Below are 21,247 nucleotides of genomic sequence, written 5' to 3' on the forward strand. Positions count from 1 at the left end.
TTATTATCAGTAGGTTTGGTCTTCTCATTGTGTCCTGGATTTCCTGGATGTTTTGAGTTAGGATCTTTTTGCATTTTGTATTTTCTTTGTTTATTGTGTCCATGTTCCCTATGGAATCTTCTGTACCTGAGATTCTCACTTCCATCTCTTGTATTCTGTTGCTGATGCTTGTATCTATTGTTCCTGATTACTTTCCTAGGGTTTCTATCCCCAGAGTTGTCTCCCTTTGGGTTTTCTTTATTGTTTCTACTTCCATTTTAAATCCTGGATGGTTTCGTTCAATTCCATCTCCTGTTTGGTAGCGTTTTCCTGTAACTCGTTAGTGGATGTTTATGTTTCCACTTTAAAGGCTTCTATCTGTTTACCTGTGCTTTCCCGTATTTCCTTCTTAAAGTCCTCCATCATTATCATGAGAAATGACTTTAGATCCATGTCTTGCTTTCTGGTGTGATGGTGTATCCAGGACTTGCTATGGTGAGAGAGTTTGGTTCTGATGATGCCAAGTAACCTTGGTTTCTGTTGCTTCTGTTCTTATGCATGCCTCCTGCCATCTGATTATCTCTAGTGCTTGCTGCCCTCAATATATCTGATTGGAGCCTGNNCTTCCTATAATCCCAGTTGATTCAGGACTTCTCAGAGTCCAGATTTCTCTGTGATTCTTTGATTGTTGGCTCTTTTGAACCTGAGATTCTTGGTGTGTCTGAGTTCTTGGCAGTCAAGCTCGTCTGAGACACTTAAATAATAGTGTGACCCAGCTCCTGTCATCCTGGGATCCTGTTGTCCTAAGATCCTGGGCATGTTACAGTGCATGGAAGTGGTGTCTCCTTTGAGGACTGTGGAGCTGTCTGGTCTGTTCAAATCCAAGGTAATCCAGAACTGATCAAAAGGAACCTGAGCCTCTGGTCAGGAACAGTTCTGGTGTCCTTTTTTCTGCTTTCACAGGTCCATCACTATTGGATTGGAACAGATGTTGTGTTCCACTCACCAGTGATCCTAAGATCACTTGGGCAGTCTCCTAGGACCTTGGGGGTGTCTGCTGAATCTGCGCCCTAGTTGACCTGGTGCTGGCACAGACCAGAAGGGATTTGTGCCCCTTGTCAGGCCAGTTCTATGCTTCCCTAGTGCTGTCTCATGTCCCGTGTGCAATTGGATTTGAGTAGAAGTTGTGTTCCACTCACCAGTGATCTTAAGATTGCATGGGCAGTCCACTAGGGACTGTGGGGGTGTTCGCTGAATCCATGCCCTAGGTGACCCGGTGCTGGCTCGGCTGTTTTCTGATTTCTTTCCTAGGGTTTCTATCTCCAAAGTTGTCTCCCTTTGGGTTTTCTTTATTGTTTCTACTTCCATTTTTAGATCCTGTATGGTTTTGTTCAACTTCATTACCTGTTTGGTAGTGTTTTCCTGAAATTCTCTAAGGGATTTTTGTGTTTCCACTTTAAAGTCTTCCTACTGTTTAACTGTGTTTTCCTGTATTTCCTTCTTAAAGTCCTCCATCATCATCATGAGAAATGACTTTAGATCCATGTCTTGTTTTTCTGGCATGATTGTGTATCCAGGATTTGCTGTGGTGGTAGAGTTTGGTTCTGATGATACCAAGTAACCTTGGTTTCTATTGCCTCTGTTCTTATGCTTGCCTCCTGCCATCTGATTATCTCAAGTGTTTGCTTCCCTCATCATATCTGATTGGAACCAGTCCTTCCTATAATTCCAATTGATTCATGACTCCTCAGAGTCCAGCTTTCTCTGTGATCCTTTGATTGTGGGCTCCTGTGAACCTGATATTCTGGGTGTGTCAGAGTTCTTGGCAGTCAAGCTCCTCTGAGACCCTCAAATACTGGTGTGACCCAGCTCCTGTTATCCTGGGATCCTGTTGTCCTAAGATCCTGGGCATCTTATAATGCCTGAAAGTGGTGTCTCCTTTGAGGACCATGGAGCTGTCTGGTCTGTTCGAATCCAAGGTAAACCCGTACTGATCAAAAGGAACCTGAACCTCTGGTCAGGAACAGGTCTGGTGTCCTTGTTCCTCCTGTCACAGGCCTTTCACAATTGGATTGGAGCAGATGTTGTATTCCACTCACCAGTTATCCTAAGATTGATTGAGCAGTCCTCTGAGGAATGTGGGGGTGTCCGCTGTCTCCACGCCCTAGGTGACCCGGTTCTGGTGCTGACTGGACAGGACTTGTGCCTCTGGTCAGGCCAGTTCTCTGCTTCCCTAGTACTGTCTCAGGTCCCGGCTGTGATTGAATTGGAGCAGATGTTGTTTTCCACTCACCAGTGATCCTAAGATCATATGGGCATTCCTCTGGGACTGTAGGGGTGTCTGCCAACTCCGCACCCTAGGTGACCCTGTTCTGGTGCTGCCCGGAAGGGACTTGTGCCCCTGTTCAGGCTGGTTCTCTGCTTCCCTAGTGCTATCTAGGTCCTGCATGTCATTGGATTGGAGCAGATGTTTTGTTTCACTCACCAGTGATCCTAAGATCATGTGGGCCATCCTCTTTGGACTGTGGGGGTGTCTGCCAACTCTGCACCCTAGGAGACCCAGCGCTGGTGCCAACTGGAAGGGACTTGTCCCATCATGTTCTTCATGATAATAATCTTAGAACTGAACATGCAATAGCTTCGCTGTAGAGGAAAAGGGTCCAATTTCAGGCCCAGAGTGAGGGTGTTGGAGGGTCAAATGGGGATATAGATGAAGAAGCAGCGAAGAGCTTGGCTAAGATGGCATGTAACAGGCCACGTGGCTGAGAAGGGGTCTAGTCGAGCATTCCAGGATTAGAAAAGCTCAGAATTTGCCCATTGTTTTACCTAAAGTTGTATATATATATATGTATATATATATAGGTCTTTATGTCATTATTCAAAGTAAGAGCAGACCTATAAAACTGGTTGTTTTCAATTTACAACTGATTTTCATGATAATTTTAATTTAAATGTGTGAATATTAAAACATTTAAGATCTTAGGCAAACCATGACCTCCTTTAAAAGTAACACTTATGGACATAATACATACTGTATATACAATGCTCTCCTATGGATGTAGATGCATCAGACATCTAATGATTCAATGATGTGGCAAGTCCATAGGGAAAATAACCTTAAAGAAGTGCCTCATGTACAAATTTAGTAATGTTTCACAGGCAAACACTACAAGGGGTTCAGTGGAGTGGATCCTGCCATTTATCACTAAATTTTAATGACTTTGAGTACACGGGTATTTTGTCATTATATATGCCTCTGTATTCCAAGCTTTCCAGAAAAGAGTTTGGGGTCCCAGTAGACTGGAGTCATAGAGAGTTCTGAGCATCCATGTGGATACTAGGAATCCAACACAGTTTTCTTGGAAGACTAGACAGTGCTTTTACTTGCTGAGCTATCTCTCTAGCCCATACCCTTTGCCATTAAGCTCAGCATTGAGAAGGCAGATGCAAAGGGATCCTGGTGTTCCAGACAAGCTTGATCTACATAACAAGTCCTAGACCAGAACAGGTTATATAACTATACCTCATCTCCAAAAAATATTCTATGATATTAATAAAAACACTTAATTATTTTATAAAATATTTAAAAATTCTTAAAATAATTTTTACAATTATTTAATACTAATAAATTCATTCTCCTGTGGCTGCTGAGATGGCTCAGCAATGAAATGCACTTGCTATTTTTACAAAGGAACAGAACTTGATTTCTAGCATAGACTTGTCAATCACAACCTTCTCTAATTACACTTCCAGTATTTATGGTGAATCTTTGTCCTATACAGGCAACTGTATATTCTGTTACTGCCCCCTGAAACACTCATAAACATAATAGAGACAGGAACAGTGAAATAGACAGAGACTGAGAAACTGGGACAAACAGATGCACACATACACATAGAGATAGAAACAGAGACAGATAGACAGACACACACAGACACAGACACAAACACACAAAGACATAAAATTATATATAGTCTACATATTTCTGTTAAGCTGAATTTTCCTAAATTAAATAAAGAGCTGTTTCAGATGAAGAAACAACCCATTAACTGATGGAAAAGATAAAGGTTCTTGCCAGAATGTAAGCATCAAAAAAATAAAATGGTATATTATATATGCCATAATTATGCCTTGAAAAATACTCAATTCTCTTTTAAATCATCATTCTTATAAGCCTTATAAGGCTTATAAATCTTCAATAAGCCAAATGTCTCAAAGCTCTCAGTTCAATGCATGGTCAGTATGGTTTGATAAAATCTCCATAAGCAGAATTGCATTGAGGTCCATTCACCTTCTAAGTGTGTAGAAATCCTGTCAGGAATGATTGAGAATGGCTGACTTATAATCCCTTGGCTGGACTCAGAACAATGTTGTCAACAGGACCATCACAAGCATTTACAGTAAGCATCATGTCCCCAGACACTGCTTCCAGGATACCAGTCCACAGAGGTGGATCTGGGGTGGGAAACAGAACTCCAGATATGCAGCACCCAGGAGTTTATCTTTCCTTTACCCACCTGCCTATCCCTGTCACTTCTATAAAGAAGCCTAGGAAAGGCAAGCAACCTCTCTGATGTCAGGTTTGTGAAATGAAATGGGAACTGTCTGCAGTCAATCTCTACTCATCACTCAGTTTGCGGACTACTATGCTCCATGTTCTCCACTTCCTATAGAAGATGGCTCTGACCTAGAACCTAACTAAAGACTTAGTGTTGCATCTGAAGGGAATTGGTTTGAGAAGTTTTGCCACATAGAATATCTAACATCCATTGTCACCTAATCAAACCTTCCTGGAATTACCTGATTGTCAGCCCTGTCCAACATTCTTCTCCACACCTTATTCTAGCTCTTAATTGAGACAGGGTTTCTATGTGTAGTTAGTCCTGGCTGTTCTGGAACTCACTTGTAGACCAGGCTGGCCTTGAACTCAGAAATCCACATGCCTCTGACTCCCAAGTGCTGGGACTAAAGGCATGCACCAGCACTGCCCAGCTTAGCTTTGAGTCTTAACCCTCTTCAAGCTAGTGAACCTGCCTGAGGTCCCAGGAGGAAGGCTGAGGTATCACTGTCTTCACTGCTTCCAATTCATTGTCCATGAGGTATTTACACACCAGAAGGACAGTTGGTTATATTCACTATTCCATCTATCTTTTTGCCTACCTTGATTCATGGTAATGGAAACTTCTATGGTATAAGGAGAAGCAGATTCCTATTGACTCTCATTAACCCTATTGTCTTTCTGGCCACTAACAGGATATTTTCTTTCCATTGTTCAGAAATGAGGGAGCTATGATTAGGCTTCTGGTAAGCATGATAGCAGTGGTTCCCCTGAGACCCTGAAGGTTGAAGCCCCAGGAGCTCATGCATCAGCTTATCCTCCACATATCTCCTCAATCTCTTTTTGGCTTTGATTAGGTCCTGTATGGGTTTTACAGAGGTAAGCAAAGCAGCTACAATGCAGATGCACTGGCTTCTGTCACAGCTATAATTCCTAGGTTTTATTGATACCATTCACAAGTGAGTAAATGTGTCCCTTGCACACACTAAAAGCGTTCAGACAGTAAGTTTTAAAGCTACTCCATGAACTGGTTCCTAGACTGTTGCTAGTTCCTTGTGCTCTTACTGTGGTTTGACAATGTTTCCACTTTCATAGCCAAAACCTCTCAATTAATAGCTCAAGTTTAGACATTAATTGACATCTTCCAACGTGCATACAGACTTCAGAGTTCTGGGCAGGTAAAAAGAATAAATATGATGATAAAAGAAACTATAATAAAAGTGTTATTAGAGTCTAATGAAGGATGGGAAGACCTCCTTCCTTTGCTTTGCTTTTGCACATGCTTCACAGCATATGGAAAGGGATTTATCTGCAATGTATTTATATTCAGAAGTTCTCCCCAGTTGCTTCCCAAGCTCAGAGACCAGCAGCTGGCAGAACACTATAACCATTTTTCTCAAGTCATTATAGGCCCTCCCGTCATCCACACAGACTATTCATTAGACTATCAGAGAGATCTGGCCAACTTCCAAGTCTACCACCAGTTTTCATTTGTTCAGTCCAGTGATTCCATATGGCTCAAGCAGGTAACTAAAGGAATGCTAGAATCAACTTGTAAGTGATCCTTCATGGTCATTCTCTCCACTTCTACAGGTGTGAAATTAGCAGGCATGACACCATTCATTACCCACACCCAAGTCAAGAAAGTGGAAACCACAAATGGACTGTTTCCTGATCCATCAAAATCAAGGCTTCATGGGGCCTTGGGTGTTTCTACCCAATGCCCCTCTACCTTCTCGTGACTCTTATGTCTGGTATAAATACAAGATTACAGTCCAATGCCCACAACTGTCAGGCCTGGGCCTGGGAAGACAGATACAGGAAATGTGATGATAGCTAATGTGGCTACAGACCAGCAATTCATATTCCATTTTAATATTTGCTTATTGATATACACTTTAAGAGTATGGTTATACCAGGAAAATTAAGATGTGCTTACACTGATCCCTGTACCTGTCCTGTTGACAACAGTCCCCTGAATCCTAGTCCAGATAGTGTTTTGGCTGACAGAATCAAGGAAGGAAAGGAAGGCAAAGCAAAGGCCTGTGGCTCTCACTGGAGTGTCAAGCTCTGGTTCCTCATCTGGGGTTTCATTGCTCACTGTTATGTCATGGTCCTTTTCTGAACAGCTCAGTCCACCTGCACTAAGCCTTGGCTTTTTGGTGATCAGATATATGAAGAATGATCAATATGGAGTTGGCTTTTCTGTCAGTGGCAATGCAAACCAAGTCCCTGCAAAATCAAGTATAAGTGCCAGGAGCTGAGAAAGATAATGTACTGACAGATCTTTGACAATCTCCAATTCAAAAATCTTTTCAGTGTCTCTATATTATACAAGGCACTTTCATAAAACCTTCAGGGCACAGTCCTACAGCACACTACTCTACACATTCATGAGAACCTTGAAAAGAACCAACAATCATCCATGACATTACCACCATTTAATAGGACTGAGATTAGGGACCCAGGTGTCCATGCCCTTATCCTTTTCTTGGGTCCTCTTGAGATGACGTTTCCTCTTGCCAAATGTTTTCACATGGGCACCATTTATTAGGTCTGATCTTGTATTGATGCCATAGTGTTGATTTGTGGCTTTCGGCAGTTTCCAGGGTTCTATAGCTGTTGCATGGGAGGCTGGGAAACAGGAAGCAGATGTCATGCAGAATGAATCAGTAGTTCAGAAGCTTCTGAATCCAAGGCTGGGAGATAAGATTTGTCTCAGATTTCAGGTTTTGCTTTGTCTTTGCCAGAGGCTTGGTGGTATGTTCCAGGTGTAAAGGAGGTTCTAGGACTTCCTGTGGAATGTTTTCCGGACTGGGATGGAGAGGATGTCTCAATAACCACAAGAGAAAGAAGATCACTCTTGAATACACAACCAACTTGCCTTTTGTTATACAGACTCCACATTTAGGAGGTCTGCTTCTCTGATTTACTTGTCAATAAGTGATGGAGAATTTCTTAGGTCAAACAACTTGTTCCAGGCTCTAGGATCCAGCAGAGTAAAGGAGGCAAAGAACAGTGTCCTAGAATTGGGAGGACAGTTTATCTTTATAAGTGAATACTGCTCATCCAGTGGACCTGAGTTCCTCTCCCACCATCATCAAAGGGCCACACAGAGCTGTTATTCAAGTTCCATGGAATTAGATGCTCTCTTCTGGATTCCACAGGAATTGCCAATATATTGGAATCTAACACACACACACACACACACACACACAGAGAGAGAGAGAGAGAGAGAGAGAGAGAGAGAGAGAGAGAGAGAGAGAGAGAATAAAAAAAATAAAATTTACCATAAACCAGTGCTTTCTCTCAAAAACAAGTTGGGGTAGTCATGAAGTTGCCATACATGCCCATCAGTGGTTTGTACTAGTGCTTGTATTATTGCTGTGACAAAATACTGTGACTAAAACTAATTTGAGGAAGAGGTTATTTCGTCTGGCAAGTCCCAGGTCACATTTAAACATTGTGGTAGATAGCCTGTGCAGTCAAGGGAGGAACATGGAGACAGGAGAGCTCTATGGAGGATTGCTGCTTAATGGCTTGCTCAACCTTCTTTATACATAATCCTGGAACACCTGCCCAGCAGTGAGTTCGGCCCTCCAATATCTATCATTAAGTGCCTTTCAAACTTGCCTAGGTACAATCTGATGGGGGAATTTTCTAAATTGAGATTCCTTTTTCTGTATAAAGTCAGTTTTTGTCAAATTAACAAAAGTAAAACTTCCAGGACTTGGTTGGAATGAGAAATGCCCCCTATAGGCTCAAGTGTTTGCTCAATTGGTCTCCAGCTGATGGAGCTTTAGGAGAAGTTATGAAACTTCCTGATCTGGGACCTAGGTGGTAAAAATCCTTTACATCCTGCAAATCTTGCCTCACACCTCAAAGCTCACTCTCCCATTGAGGCCATACAAAGCACGCTAGGAAACACTCACGTGACATATTTCTTAACCACATTCGGGATGACCTTTCACCTACTGCTTGTGTTGGTCACATAATTACTGTCCATTGTGACTCTGCAAAGAGGGTCTTCACTCATTGTTCCACACAACTCATTCTACAAAAGCAGGGTGTGCAGATTGGGCCTGTTTATAGTTCTTTGATAGTTACTATATGACACCACTTTCTATTTTTATTTAATAGCCCTCAAAAGCTGCCAGCTAGATTTGGTGATCATTGCAGAGCCCAGCTCTCCAATGAGAGAACATGGAAAATCCTGTTGAGTTAAAGCATAAATGCAGATATCCAGTGAACCATACAAGCCAGTCTGAGCCCAGTCTCCTTTGCTGAGGCTCATTTCCTCCTGAACTCTGGACTTATTCATATGGTTTTGGATTTAAGATGTAGATCAGAATGTTCCAGGGTGTAGGAATCATCATTTTGCTTTAGCAGTAGGGGCTAAGTTAGAACTGGTCTCACTCACTTTATAATGTTCATGGGCATCAGGTGTTTGGTGTCTCTATGAATTACCAATGGGAGAGAAAGACATGGTGAATTGGGTAATGGAAGGATTAAATCCTGAGAACTAGGAACTCTAGAGCCTGCCTTCTTACTCAAACCCAGATCTTGGGCCTGGTATCCTGGGTACAATGTCTGGATGAAAATTGTTTTACCCTGATCCATGTCCTCCTGGTCTGAGTCACAACTTCCTTCTGAGTCCCACTTCAGGGACCAATATGTCTGCACTTCGACATCATTTTACTCTCAAGGTATCTCTACAATCTTAGAATTTATGTGTATCTCCAATGTAAATTTGCTTATGTAAACTACATATCTCTGTGTCACCTATGTTGGGAACTGGATTTGTGAGACCTTTATTTCATTGAAGGTAATGTAAAATAATGGCCACCTGGGTTCAAAACAAGTCTTATGTAACCAAGTCTTATGTAAACAAGAACACGTGTGGTTATTAGAGAGGACTTGCAGGGCTTATGAATTCTTACCCTTGTGATTTTCATCAGGCCAGTGGTTCCTCAAAGACCTCTTTTTTTTCTAATATCAGAGCTGAGGGCCCAGGCACATGGGTAGAGCCTGGCCATAGCTCTAGGTGATTCGGTGCTGCTGTTGCTATGTTCTGGACCTATCTGTCCATTCAATGAATCTGAGACTTCATCCTAGGAGTCACTTTCTTGCCTGAAGGGCTTGAGGTCTAAGTTGTAAATGGATTTTTAATAAACTCTACTAGTTATTAACATGGCCTGATCTGCCCCTCAATAATCAAGGAAAGGTCCTATGGATTATTCAATCAGCTTTAGCATAATTACTGGGTGAATTAACTCTATCTAACCTATCTTTCTATGTTAAACTGGTGAGTTCTCCAGCTGGGCTCCCCAAGTCATTGCTGTTTGAGTCTTTCCTAGATCATATCCTGATCAGCCTGTCCTCAGGATCCACTTCTCCTGACCACATGCTCATGATCCATCTGGTCACATGCCTTCCTTCTTGTCTATCTTCCTTCTCCATCCTCTCTTCTTCCTCATTTTCTCTCTCCTCATGGCCCCTCCCTGTGACTTTCAGGACTGTAGCTCAAAACCTGCCTATGTTCATTATCTTCAGTAATTGACTACAGACACTTTTATTTAACCATTAGCTTTAAATTTGGGAACAAGATTTATACAACAATTACTAGCATGCCTAAAAATTCGCTGCTCTAGAGGCAACCAGGTCTTGGGAGCCAGTATTTAGCATTGGAATACATAGCAGCACCAGACCAACCTCAAACTAAGTGGAATTCCAGAGGTCAGTCCTAGATATCTTGTGACAGAAATATGATATGAAGTGTGAATCTGGGGACAGTGAGAGGTGAGCCCCTAATCATGCTCATGGTTGGACTCTAGTCCTCCATGTGTGGAGCAGGAGGTTAGGTTAGCATGGATAGCTAAAAGGAGCAGCAGGATGGAGAGGGGAGCTATGTAGACTGAGTCCTCAAATAGATAAGGGAGTACAAGGACACCCCTACTCAAGTCAGGGCATATGTGGAAGGTAAGCCCACATATCTTCTTTTGGATAGAGAATGGCTGCTGTGTCATAATGTTGAAGGTCTCTAGCATTTGCAGAGAAATGTGTTTCTTTCCTGAGAAAAGTAGCCTGTCCCACAGTTACACATGATGGAAGGACCTATCACATCCTTCAGAAGCCTGACTTCCCTGCATCTTCAGGAGGTTCTGCTCCTAGGATGGTCTTGTGATAGAAAGCATCAGAGACGTCATGTGCATGACCCTCTTCCAGGCCTCTGGAATCCAGAAGGGAAAGCAAGAGCATGTGCTGATCTGTGATTTAAGGCCACAAATATAGTCTGTATTGGTGAATCTTCTATGGGAACTAGAGCAGAAACCTCTATGCAGGGGGCATTACAAAACTGTTACAAGTCAATGATGGTATTTTTTCTGATAATCCTACTGATTTCAGCTGCAACACTCTATTGTCTGTCTGTTGTGCCCCTTTCTGTAGACAGTAGTTAACACATTTTGAAGGGTTTTGAGTTTCATGATAGGTGATTGGATGCTCTAATGACTACTATGAAATCCTCTAGGGATTTTAAGATTTTATGATCAGGTATTGACCAATGTGTTTATTCCACACAACTTTATTTACATCAATGTACTTTATATATGAAGTGCAAATATTACTTGAGATTTATTTGGATTGACATTAGCATAATTGAGGTATGTCCACAATGTACTACTGTGGGGCAAGTAGAACTGTGTCACCAGACAAAAACCTGGAAACCCCAGTCCTTCTCATATCTGAGAACAGTAGATGTTCGTTTTATCTACTCCCAACCCAGTTCATATCCTGGAATATATGTCCAAAACATCCCACATAAGGATCATGACAACTAGTCGCATAGCACACAGTACTCCATGACAATGAGATATCTAGATGGGCCAGCCCAGAGGGTTTAGCCAATAAGCTTCCCTTCCTGGATATTCCTTTCTGCAAAAGACATTTATTCTCTAGTGCACCATGAGGAAGTCATATGCATCCATTTTCCACAATAAACAATGACTACACAGTTTCGACAAACAAGGACTGTCTCTCTCATAAAGAACTGCTGTGGCGGGGGAGCCTTCATCATATAGAGTCATACCAGCTAAGTCTCCAGTAGAAGGTCCCTCTGTCCTCTGGACACAGACACTCACACCTGAGCTAAGCTAGAGTCCCTCCACACACACATGGCCCTGGGATGGTTTCAGGCCCGTGCAGCTTCCTCATTCAGACTCCACACATTTCCCAGTGGTGACTGGATGCCAGGGAATTTTGGAACCCCTGTTTCTTTTGCCTCAGCATGTATTGTTTCTCACCCCAGCTGGGGGCCCCATCTTAGGCTGTGTTCCACCACCCCCATACTGAGATAGTAGAGAGGATGGAATGTAACCTAGAACACTCTACTTTCATCTGCCCAAGAGGCATTCACACACCCCAGTGACGAGGCAGAACTTGGATCCATATACTACTTAGTTTTTAATTTTTCAATTATGTTTTAATGTCTTAGTTTGGAACAGGTCCTCACTATGTAACCCAGGTTGATTCTAAACTTGCTAACATCCTGTTCACAAAGCATCATCAGTGTTGATATTACAGACATGATAGAATACCATATAACAGCAGGGTTGTCTCTAACAACATCTAGAGAATAGCGCATAGATCTGTTGTGGGACAGATACAGAAACAGCCCCCACTAGTGTCAGTAACAGTCGACAAGAGAAGACCATAACACCAGATTCATACACAGAATTGAGGTCAGGCATAATTTCAGTTGAAACCAGAATTTAAACATCTCCTGATTTAACACCAGACAAAAGTCTGAACAGGCTGACTACAGATATGAGGTAACAGCACAGACAATGGACAAGGCCCTAAAAATGCCTGAGATCTTTTCATTACATGACCTAGAGGAACAGATGTATTGCAAGAATCAGGATGAGGAGATAGCAAGATGACATGGGTGGTAAGGGATATGTGAAAACCCAGGTGAACCCATCAACAACTGTTCACAGTACACACTTTGTATGACTCCACGCTGCAACCAGTGCCATATAGGCAATGGATTAATATAGCAAACATGAATTTCATGAGGTTCCGAGCCTTTATTTTCTCCATCAACTTTTCTCATCTTTAGAAAATGCATCAATCATACAATTTGAATAGAAGTTGCACAACCATATTCAAATGCTTAATTTAAAAAAGAATCATAAAGTTGTAGCTCATCGAAAACTAATTTCAATCAGGGATGGAGATTTCCCAGCCATGACTGTTGAAGTACAAGAGATGACTGGGAAATACACACATTAAGGGTGGAGATGGAATTTTTGTTGCCCATGGCCTATTATATTATGCTCAGAAGAGAGAGAATCATAGTTGCAGTCAGATGTAGAAGGAGAAAGCACCAGGTCTTGAAGCCACAATGGGAGGAGAAAACAGAACAAATATTGTATGACTCAGTACCACATAAAGGAATCTGTCTTATCCTGTAGATAAAAAGACAAGGAAGAGATTCTGATCAGTGTCTTTAAATGGTGACATACTGAAGAGACCATCCGACACTCAAACTATCCCAATCCTGAATTCCCATTGTCCAGGGTTATATCCTCTTGTCTTTTACCTGTTGTACATCAGGCCCTTTAGGATGTCACGTTTTAATGTTGTAACAGAAGGCTGAACATCCTAGAGACTTTACCTCCTAGTGTAAAGCAAATTAGAACCAGGTCAAAGACTTTGAAGATGGAACTAAATGAGGAGGTATGGCAGGGCTGAGATTCCCCAAGGGCTCTTTCTGTATTACTATAAATTTCACATGGATGAACTAATATTACTAGCAAGACTGAATGAGTTGTCTCCTCTTTAACTCATGGAAATAAATCCTGTATATACTACCATAAGTGGCAGAAAGATAGAAGCTATAATTACTGGAAAGCTTGGATATAGCTGTCAAAGTTTTTACTGCTCAGTTCTTTTATTAGAGAAAATCGAAGCAGTGGGATCTAGAGGGCCTAAGGGATGCCCTGGTCCTAGTCAGATGAGTTTTCAGAAATGGGAGGAATCATGATAGAAATTGTACCTGAACAGGTATAGTTGAACTCCTGGATATCTATTCAAAGTGAGAAATTTCTCTTTTTCCCCTGATGGCTAAGAATCACATCTCTGCTACCACTGTCATTGCAGCTATGGATCTATAAATTATTTTCTTTATTATTTACAATGGAGTTAATGTCAGCAATTGCCCCCAGGCTGAATTTGCAGGTGTGTGGAGAAAATCTGCTGTCATGTGGCAGGAGACCATCACAGCTTGGTCTTGATATTCTAATGAAAACATGAACTAAGATACCCTGAGCCTTCCTTACCTCTAGTCTTCCTCTTCCATATCAGAAAAGTCACTACAGTTCCCATGAGCAGAGCTCTAAGAACAAGAGCAGTAACAATAGCCATGATGGGGATGGTAGGCTTAGGAGGCTCTGGGAATGGAAAGAAAGGGAAAGAAGGGAAGCAACAGTCAGGCATCTGACCTCCAGCTCTGTGTTTTGACACAGATTTAGTTGGCCCAAAGGACTGCCACTCTCTATGAATAGTCTCTGTAGAGCTCACACCCACTCCCATCCCAGGATTATGGGTCAGGCAGCCCCTCAGGATCCACATGACATCTGTACCTCTGCTCTTCCCCAGGAGGCACTACTGCAGATGCCTACTTCTGGAAGGAAGGTTTCATCCCCTGAACCAGGACAACTCTATGTCCTGGTTCTGCTGTCTCCCATCCCTCTCCCAGGTCAGGGTGATTTAAGGAGAAAAGAAGTTCAGGGCCCAGAACCTCTAGGTGATTTTCCTGGCAGGTCTTGTCTTATAGATCACATGAATTTTAGGGTGTTATGAGGAAATCATTAAAAACAAGGCATTTTGCATTCTTCCTGGGAATACATCAAAACTCAATGCCATTCTATGAACTGAGGGGATAGTTGAATTGAAAGAGAGGAACTAACTCCACATAGAAGCCTAAACACAGATATTAATGGGGTAATGCATTCCTTGGAAAGTTGCAGAATCAGAATGAGCTAGCACAGAGTAGAAGATGCTGAATCTCCCTCTAGGAATATAGACTTCTGCTTCTGACTGGGTGTAAATGAGAGACTGAGAAACACTGCGATCAGACCTCAAAGTCATTGTACATGGACAGTAAACAGGCCTGAGAGAGGTCATGGTTCACAAAGCAAATAGAAGGAACTACTGCATAAGTGACAGACTGAACTGTCCTGAGAGAAGGCTTAGCCCTCTGGAGAGTCAGTTTAATTTTGATTCAGGAAACTTACAAACACTCTTCAATGCAAGACAGAGTTAGTTTTCCACCTGCTCCTTGCTGAATACAGAACCTCAGTGGACAGGAACTTCAGTGTCAGAGCAGATGGGGGAGTTTCCATCCTTAACATTCTCAGCAAAATCTCCTTCTAATATTCCAGCTCTGTGAGGAGTGAACCCATGCATGAACCCTTCACAATATGTCTTTAAAATTTGTGCATAACCTGACTCCTCCCACAATTATCTCAGCATCTCAGCTATCTTGCCAACTATGGTCGTAGTCCTGTGGTCCTCATGAATTGTGATGTAATCATGGCTATTGAAGGTTACTTCTCAGAGTCCATGACTGAAATATGCTTGAGGCAATACACCTGTGGTGGATCTAAGCTGGGGAAGCAGGGCCATAGAGAGTTCGCTTTCAGGCATTTATCTTTTCATGACCCAACACGAACACCCTCTATCACTATCACTACCTTTGGGAATTTTTAAGAGAAACCAATCAGCCTCCTTTGTTCAAGATTATAAAATGAACAGGCATTACTCTGTCTCTACCCTTAAAACAGGATGAAGACCTTTGTTATGGAGGCTCTCCTGCTGCTGCTCCTGGTGGTGCTGGCCATGACTATCCACCCAGAAGGTGAGTGTGGGTATCTACAGGGAAAGTACCCTACCTGAGAAACAAAAATCTCCCTCCTTATGGGTGTAGCACAATGAAAGTATGTCTTCCCCCTAGCCCAGGAGAACAGCTGTTCCCTTCTCTACTGTGTATCCTATGCTTGTCCTTTATTGCCTGCTTCCAGCTATCCTCAGAGGTTATGTTGTAGAGCACTATAGGACCCTTGTATGAGGTTACTATCTAAAGGTTCACACATTTTTGGCGTTTTCCAAACTCTCTTGACCTGGCCTGGCCTTCTGGAGCCCCAGTTTATCAGTGTTGGCTTTGTGGATGACACACCATTTGAGAGGTTCAACAGCAGAGTAGATTTTCCAAAGGAGGTATGGTTGTTATGCCTTGCCTCAAGGGTACTTCAGTCATGAGTTCTTAGAATTAGCTTTCAATGATCACAATTACATCATGCTGAGTACCTGAGTACCTGAGGACTTGGATGGAAGTTGGCAAGGCATCTGAGGTTCTCAGGCAAGAGTGGGAGAAGTATGGTTTTGCACAAACTTTGAAGAATTTCCTGGAGGTTGAATGTGTGGACTCACTCCTCACAGAGCTGGAGTATGGGAAGGAGATTGTACTGAGAACAGGTAAGAATGGAAACTGCCCCATCTACTCTTAGACTGTAGCTCCTATCCCCTGAGTATTTATTCTCAGCAGGGAGCAGTTGGTTTAGTAACTCTGTCTTGCATCAAAGGGAAAGAATGTCTGCAAGTTTCCTGAATTGATGTGAAAGAGGAACTCTGCAGAGGGCTAATCTCACAGGATAGTTCAGTCTGCCAATTAAGCAGCAGTTCATTCTACTTGCACTGTTTACTATGACCTCTCTTAGGCCTGTTCACTGTCTATCACAATGTCTCTGACACTAATGTTTCTGAGTTTTTCCTCTCCACCCTGTCAGAAGGAGAAGTCCATATTCCTAGAGGGAGATCCAGCATCTCCTGCTGTATGTTAGCTCATGCTGATTTTGAGACTTTCCAAGAACTTATCACCCCATCCATATCCTGAGTTTAGGGAGCTATGTGGAGTTGGCACATATCTTTAAAGCTAACTCTCCTGTCCATTTACAGTGTTACAGGAGCACTGAAGAATGCCAAATACCTCAAATTTCCAATTGTCTCCCTCAGAACCCCCTACAATTCACGTGATCCATAAGGCCTGATCTGACAGGAAAATCACCCTGAAGTGCTGGGCCCTAAGCTTCTACCATCCTGAAATTACTCTGAACTGGGAGAGAGATGGATGCAACAATGTATAGTACATAGAGATGGTAGAGACCAGGCCTGCAGGGGATGGAACTTTCCAGAAGTGGGCAGCTTTGGTGGTCTCTTCCAAGGAAGAGCAGAGATACAGATGTCATGTGAATCATGAAGGGCTTCCTGAGGTCACCACCCTGAGATGGGGTAAGGATGGTGAGTAAACACAGAGACTATTCAGAGGGGGGGGGGCACTCCTCAGGGACAACTGGAAATAGTCAAGACAGAGAGCTAGAAGTCAGAATCTTACTCTACTTCTCTTCATTCCCTTCACAGAGTCTCTTGAGACCACCATACTCTTCATGGCTATTGTTATTCCTGTGGTTCTTGGAGCTCTGCTTATAGGAGAAGTGACAACTTTTCTGTTATAGAAGAAGAGGACTAGAGGTAAGGAAGAGATAGGATCTTAGTTCATGTCTTCATTGAAACAACAAGCCTAAGCTTTGAGAGTGCCCTGTCATATGACAGCAAATTTCATCTACACAGCTGCAATTTCATACATGGCAGATATGTTGAGAAAAACTCCATTGTGAAGCAGAAAGAAAATAATAAACATATTCATAACTAAAATGAGAGAGGTGACAGAGACCTTATTTTCAACTCTGATGATCAGAGGCAAACTGTCTATTTAGAATAGACAATCAGGAGTCCAGAAAGCCTTTCCCTGTTTTATCTGGATCTACAATCAGAGTTCTAGACACTTACCTGAGTAAAGGACCAGGAGATTCCTGTAGCCCCCATAAATCATGCTGCCTCCATGATATCTAATAAAATGATTTATTTTCATGGCATAACTTGGAGAAAGGTATATTCAGTCTTATAAGTAGTAATAGTTGTGGCTCTTCTGTAACAAATTTATATTGATATAGAAAACAGCCCATTGTGAATCTCAACTACCTCATAACTCCTCATTTATTTCCATCTTCAAAAGCTTTGTTGTGGTTTACTTTGCTTTCTAATGGGAAGTAAATTTCCTAGGATGCCCAACCTCCGGTTACAGCATTAACTGTGATGCCCTAAAGGGCCTGGTATGCAATAGGGAGAGGACCAGAGGATATAACCCTGAGGGTTAAGAATGCTTGAAACTCAGACAGATTGAATGTGTGAAAAACATTCCAGTATGTCACCATTTAAAGCTCCATATCTGAACTTCTTCCTTAATCTTTTTATCTACAGGATAAGACAGATGCCTTAATGTGGTACTGAGCCACACAATATTTTTTCTGCTTTCTCATTCAGTGTAGCTTCAAGAATTGGTGCCTTCTCTTTCTCATCTAACTATGACTATGTGTCTGTTTACTCTAAGCACAGTGTAAGAGGTCCTGGGCAGCAACATGCCTCATCCCCACCCTTACTGTGCTTATTCCCTGGTCATTTCTTATGTTCCCACATAGGCAAGGCTGGGAAAACACCATCTCTCATGAGAATTAGCTTTCACTGAACTACATATCCAAGCTTCTGTTCTTAATTAAGAATTTGTACATGTTTGTGGAACTTCTTTCCAGGTTTTTGATTGATAGATATCCTAAAGATGATTAAATCTTGATGGGGAAAATGAAGGCTCAGAACATTATGAAATTTGTGTTTTCTATGATAGTACTTGGCTTATATGGCATTGGCTGCTGTGTAGATAAAAGTGTGGCCTAAGCTGGCACTGCCATTGCTAAGTTTATCTGGGCTTTCACATTGCCTCCATTCTACCTGTGCCATCTTGCTATCTCCTCATCCCAATTCTTTCAATACACCTGCCCCTCTAGGTCATGTGATCAAAAGATCTCAGACATTTTTAGGGCCTTGTCCATTGTCTGAGCCATTCTTTAATGTGGACACTTAGCCTGTTCAGGCTTGACTCTGATGTTAAATAGGGTCACATTTACATTCATTTTCAGCAGCAATTATGCTTCTCAGTTTTGTGTATGAGTCAGACATCATTGTCTTCTGCTGTCAACTTTCAGCAACAATGTTAGGAAATATTTCTGTTACTGTCACACTTCAGATATCTGTCCTATTCTATCAAAGTTGTGAGACTTAAAGCCTGGTTTCTGACAGTCCTGGGTGTTATATCATGTCTGTAATATGAGCAGAGGAGATACTTTGTCAACAGGATTTTTGCATGTTTATGATCAACCTGAGCTACATAATGACAACCTCTACTGAAGTAAGACATTAAAAAAATAAGTGAGCAAATTAAAAATTAAATGGACTATTGTAGACATAGTTCTACTATGGTAATACTAGTCAAAATAAAGCTCAAGTAGTATTTGCATACCATATAGAATATATATTGAATAGAAGGAAAAGTAAGTATAATAAAAAATAGGCTAATACCTGATGGTACATAGTTTAAATCCCTAGTGGATTTCATAGTAGTCACTAGAGTATTCATGAAATAGGAAACCCTTCAAAATGAAGTCAAGTTATCTATGTTAGATCCAGTCTACAAAACAGAGCACATTAGACAGAAAATAAAGAGTGCTGTTGCTGAAATCAATAGCATTTTTAGAATGACTAACATCAGTAACATATTGGGGGCATGAAAGCACATGTCAGCACTTTCTCTTGGTTGGTTTTCTGTGTCCTAGATGTTTGCATGAGCAATGAGCACATTTATAACTTAAGTTATCATTCAAATCCTAGGCTTGTGATTTTTTCTCTGCTTTTCTTTGCTGGGTCCCAGGGCATAGAACATGTTGATCAGATACTCTATCTCTTATTGAGAAGTAAATGTGAGAAACAGACCTCTTAAATGTGGAGTCTTGAAGATGAAAGAAAGGTTGCTTTTGGATTTCATGGATGGAGAACTTCCCTTTTATGTGTGTATTGTGACATCTTCTCCAGCCAAGGCATGGACACCTTCCTCCAGCATGTTCTAGAGCCTACTCTATACATGGGCCACAGAAAAAAAACATGAAATCAGAGCCAAATCTGACCTCAGAGTCTTTGGATTCAGCAGAGAGGGAACAACTATAAGAGATGAAGTCTTCCTCGTTCTGCATGACCACAGGTTCCTGTTTCCCCGTCTACCCTGCAACAGCTATAAACCCATGGAAGCTTCCAGAGTACATGGACCCAAACTATGGCAACAAGATAAAAATCAGACCTAATAGTAGATGATGGTGTGAATACAGATGTGGCAAAAGGATACTGTTTCTTGTATAAGGCCCTCCCAAAAATGAAAGAATGTACACCTGCAAACTTAATCTCAGAGATATTAAATAGTAGCCATTATATAGGTGGCTGACATCTTTAGAAGGTCTCTATGAATGTACAGAGTATTGTGCTGTTTGTATGTGTCTTGAAAGTATGTGGAATGATCACTCTGAGACTGCCCCACCTGGGGATCCATCCCATAAACAACCACCAAACCCAGATTCTATTGCAGATGCCAAAAAGATTTTGCTGACAGGAGCCTGATATAGCTGTCTCCTAATAGGCTCTGCCAGTGCCCAAAAAATACAGACGTGGATATTCACAGTCAGCCATTGAACAGAGCACAGGGTCCCCAATGGAGGAATTAGAGAAAGTACTCAAGGAGCTAAAGGGGTTCACAGTCCCATAGGAGGAACAACAATATGAACTACCAGTACCCCCAGAACTCTCTGGGATTAAACCACCAATCAAAGAGAACACATGGTGGGACTCATGCCTCTAGCTGCATATGTAGCAGAGGATGGCCTAGTTAGTCATCGATGGGAGGAGAGGCCCTTGGTCCTGTGAAGGCTCCATGCCCCAGTGTCGGGGAATGCTGGGACAGGGAAGCAGAAGTGGGTCAGTTGGTTAGCAAGGGGAGGGAGAAGGGATAGGGGATTTTCAGAGGGGAAACTAGGAAAGGGTATAACATTTGAAATGCAAATAAAGAAAATATCTAATAAAAATAAAAATTAAAAAAAGGGAAAGTATGTGGAAGGTTATCCCAGAGACAGTCAAGAAATTTTTGAGTTGAGGATCATCAGATAACTCTCAATAGTACATTATCTTTCCCAGATCCTGCCACTTCTACTTTGGCCTTTTAGGGACATGGTGAGCAAGGCCACTGCCAAATGATCTAGCTACATTCTAAATATCTTGATCCTTCTTCAAATATCTGTGAACTCTGATCACCAAGAAGTCAAGATTTGGTGCAAGTGTCCCCTGCATACCACTTACACTCCATGACATTGACAAGAGGCACTGAAACTCCAGATCAGGTACCAGAGATGAAGACTTCAGGGAGAGACAAAGGATTTCCTTTTCTTCCTTGGTTCTGTTAGCCAGATAAGCATCTGGTCTAGGACTCAGAAGGATCTTGTCAACATGACAGGTACAGGCCTCAGGGTAAGAAACTTTTCCCCAGACACTGCTGCCAGGATACCAAGGCCCAGATTTACATCTCCAGTGGCAAAGCATGTCTATGGAGATTTTTCTCCTAGTAGTTAATCTTTCCAGGACTCTCTAGGTCTCTGTACCTCTCAGAAGTATTCTTAAAGAAGCCAGTCAGCATCAAACAGTAGCTGACGCTAGTACTGT

The 21,247-nt window shown here is 42.0% G+C and overlaps 1 pseudogene; it reads left to right on the top strand.

Annotated features, from left to right (window-relative positions):
• Window positions 1-17,151, top strand: part of LOC110336009 — a 64,119-nt pseudogene extending 46,968 nt beyond the window's left edge.
• The last annotated feature ends 4,096 nt before the right edge of the window (window positions 17,152-21,247 follow it).

The sequence above is a fragment of the Mus pahari genome, chromosome 18 (assembly GCF_900095145.1).
Source record: "Mus pahari chromosome 18, PAHARI_EIJ_v1.1, whole genome shotgun sequence".
Taxonomy (NCBI): Eukaryota; Metazoa; Chordata; class Mammalia; order Rodentia; family Muridae; genus Mus; species Mus pahari.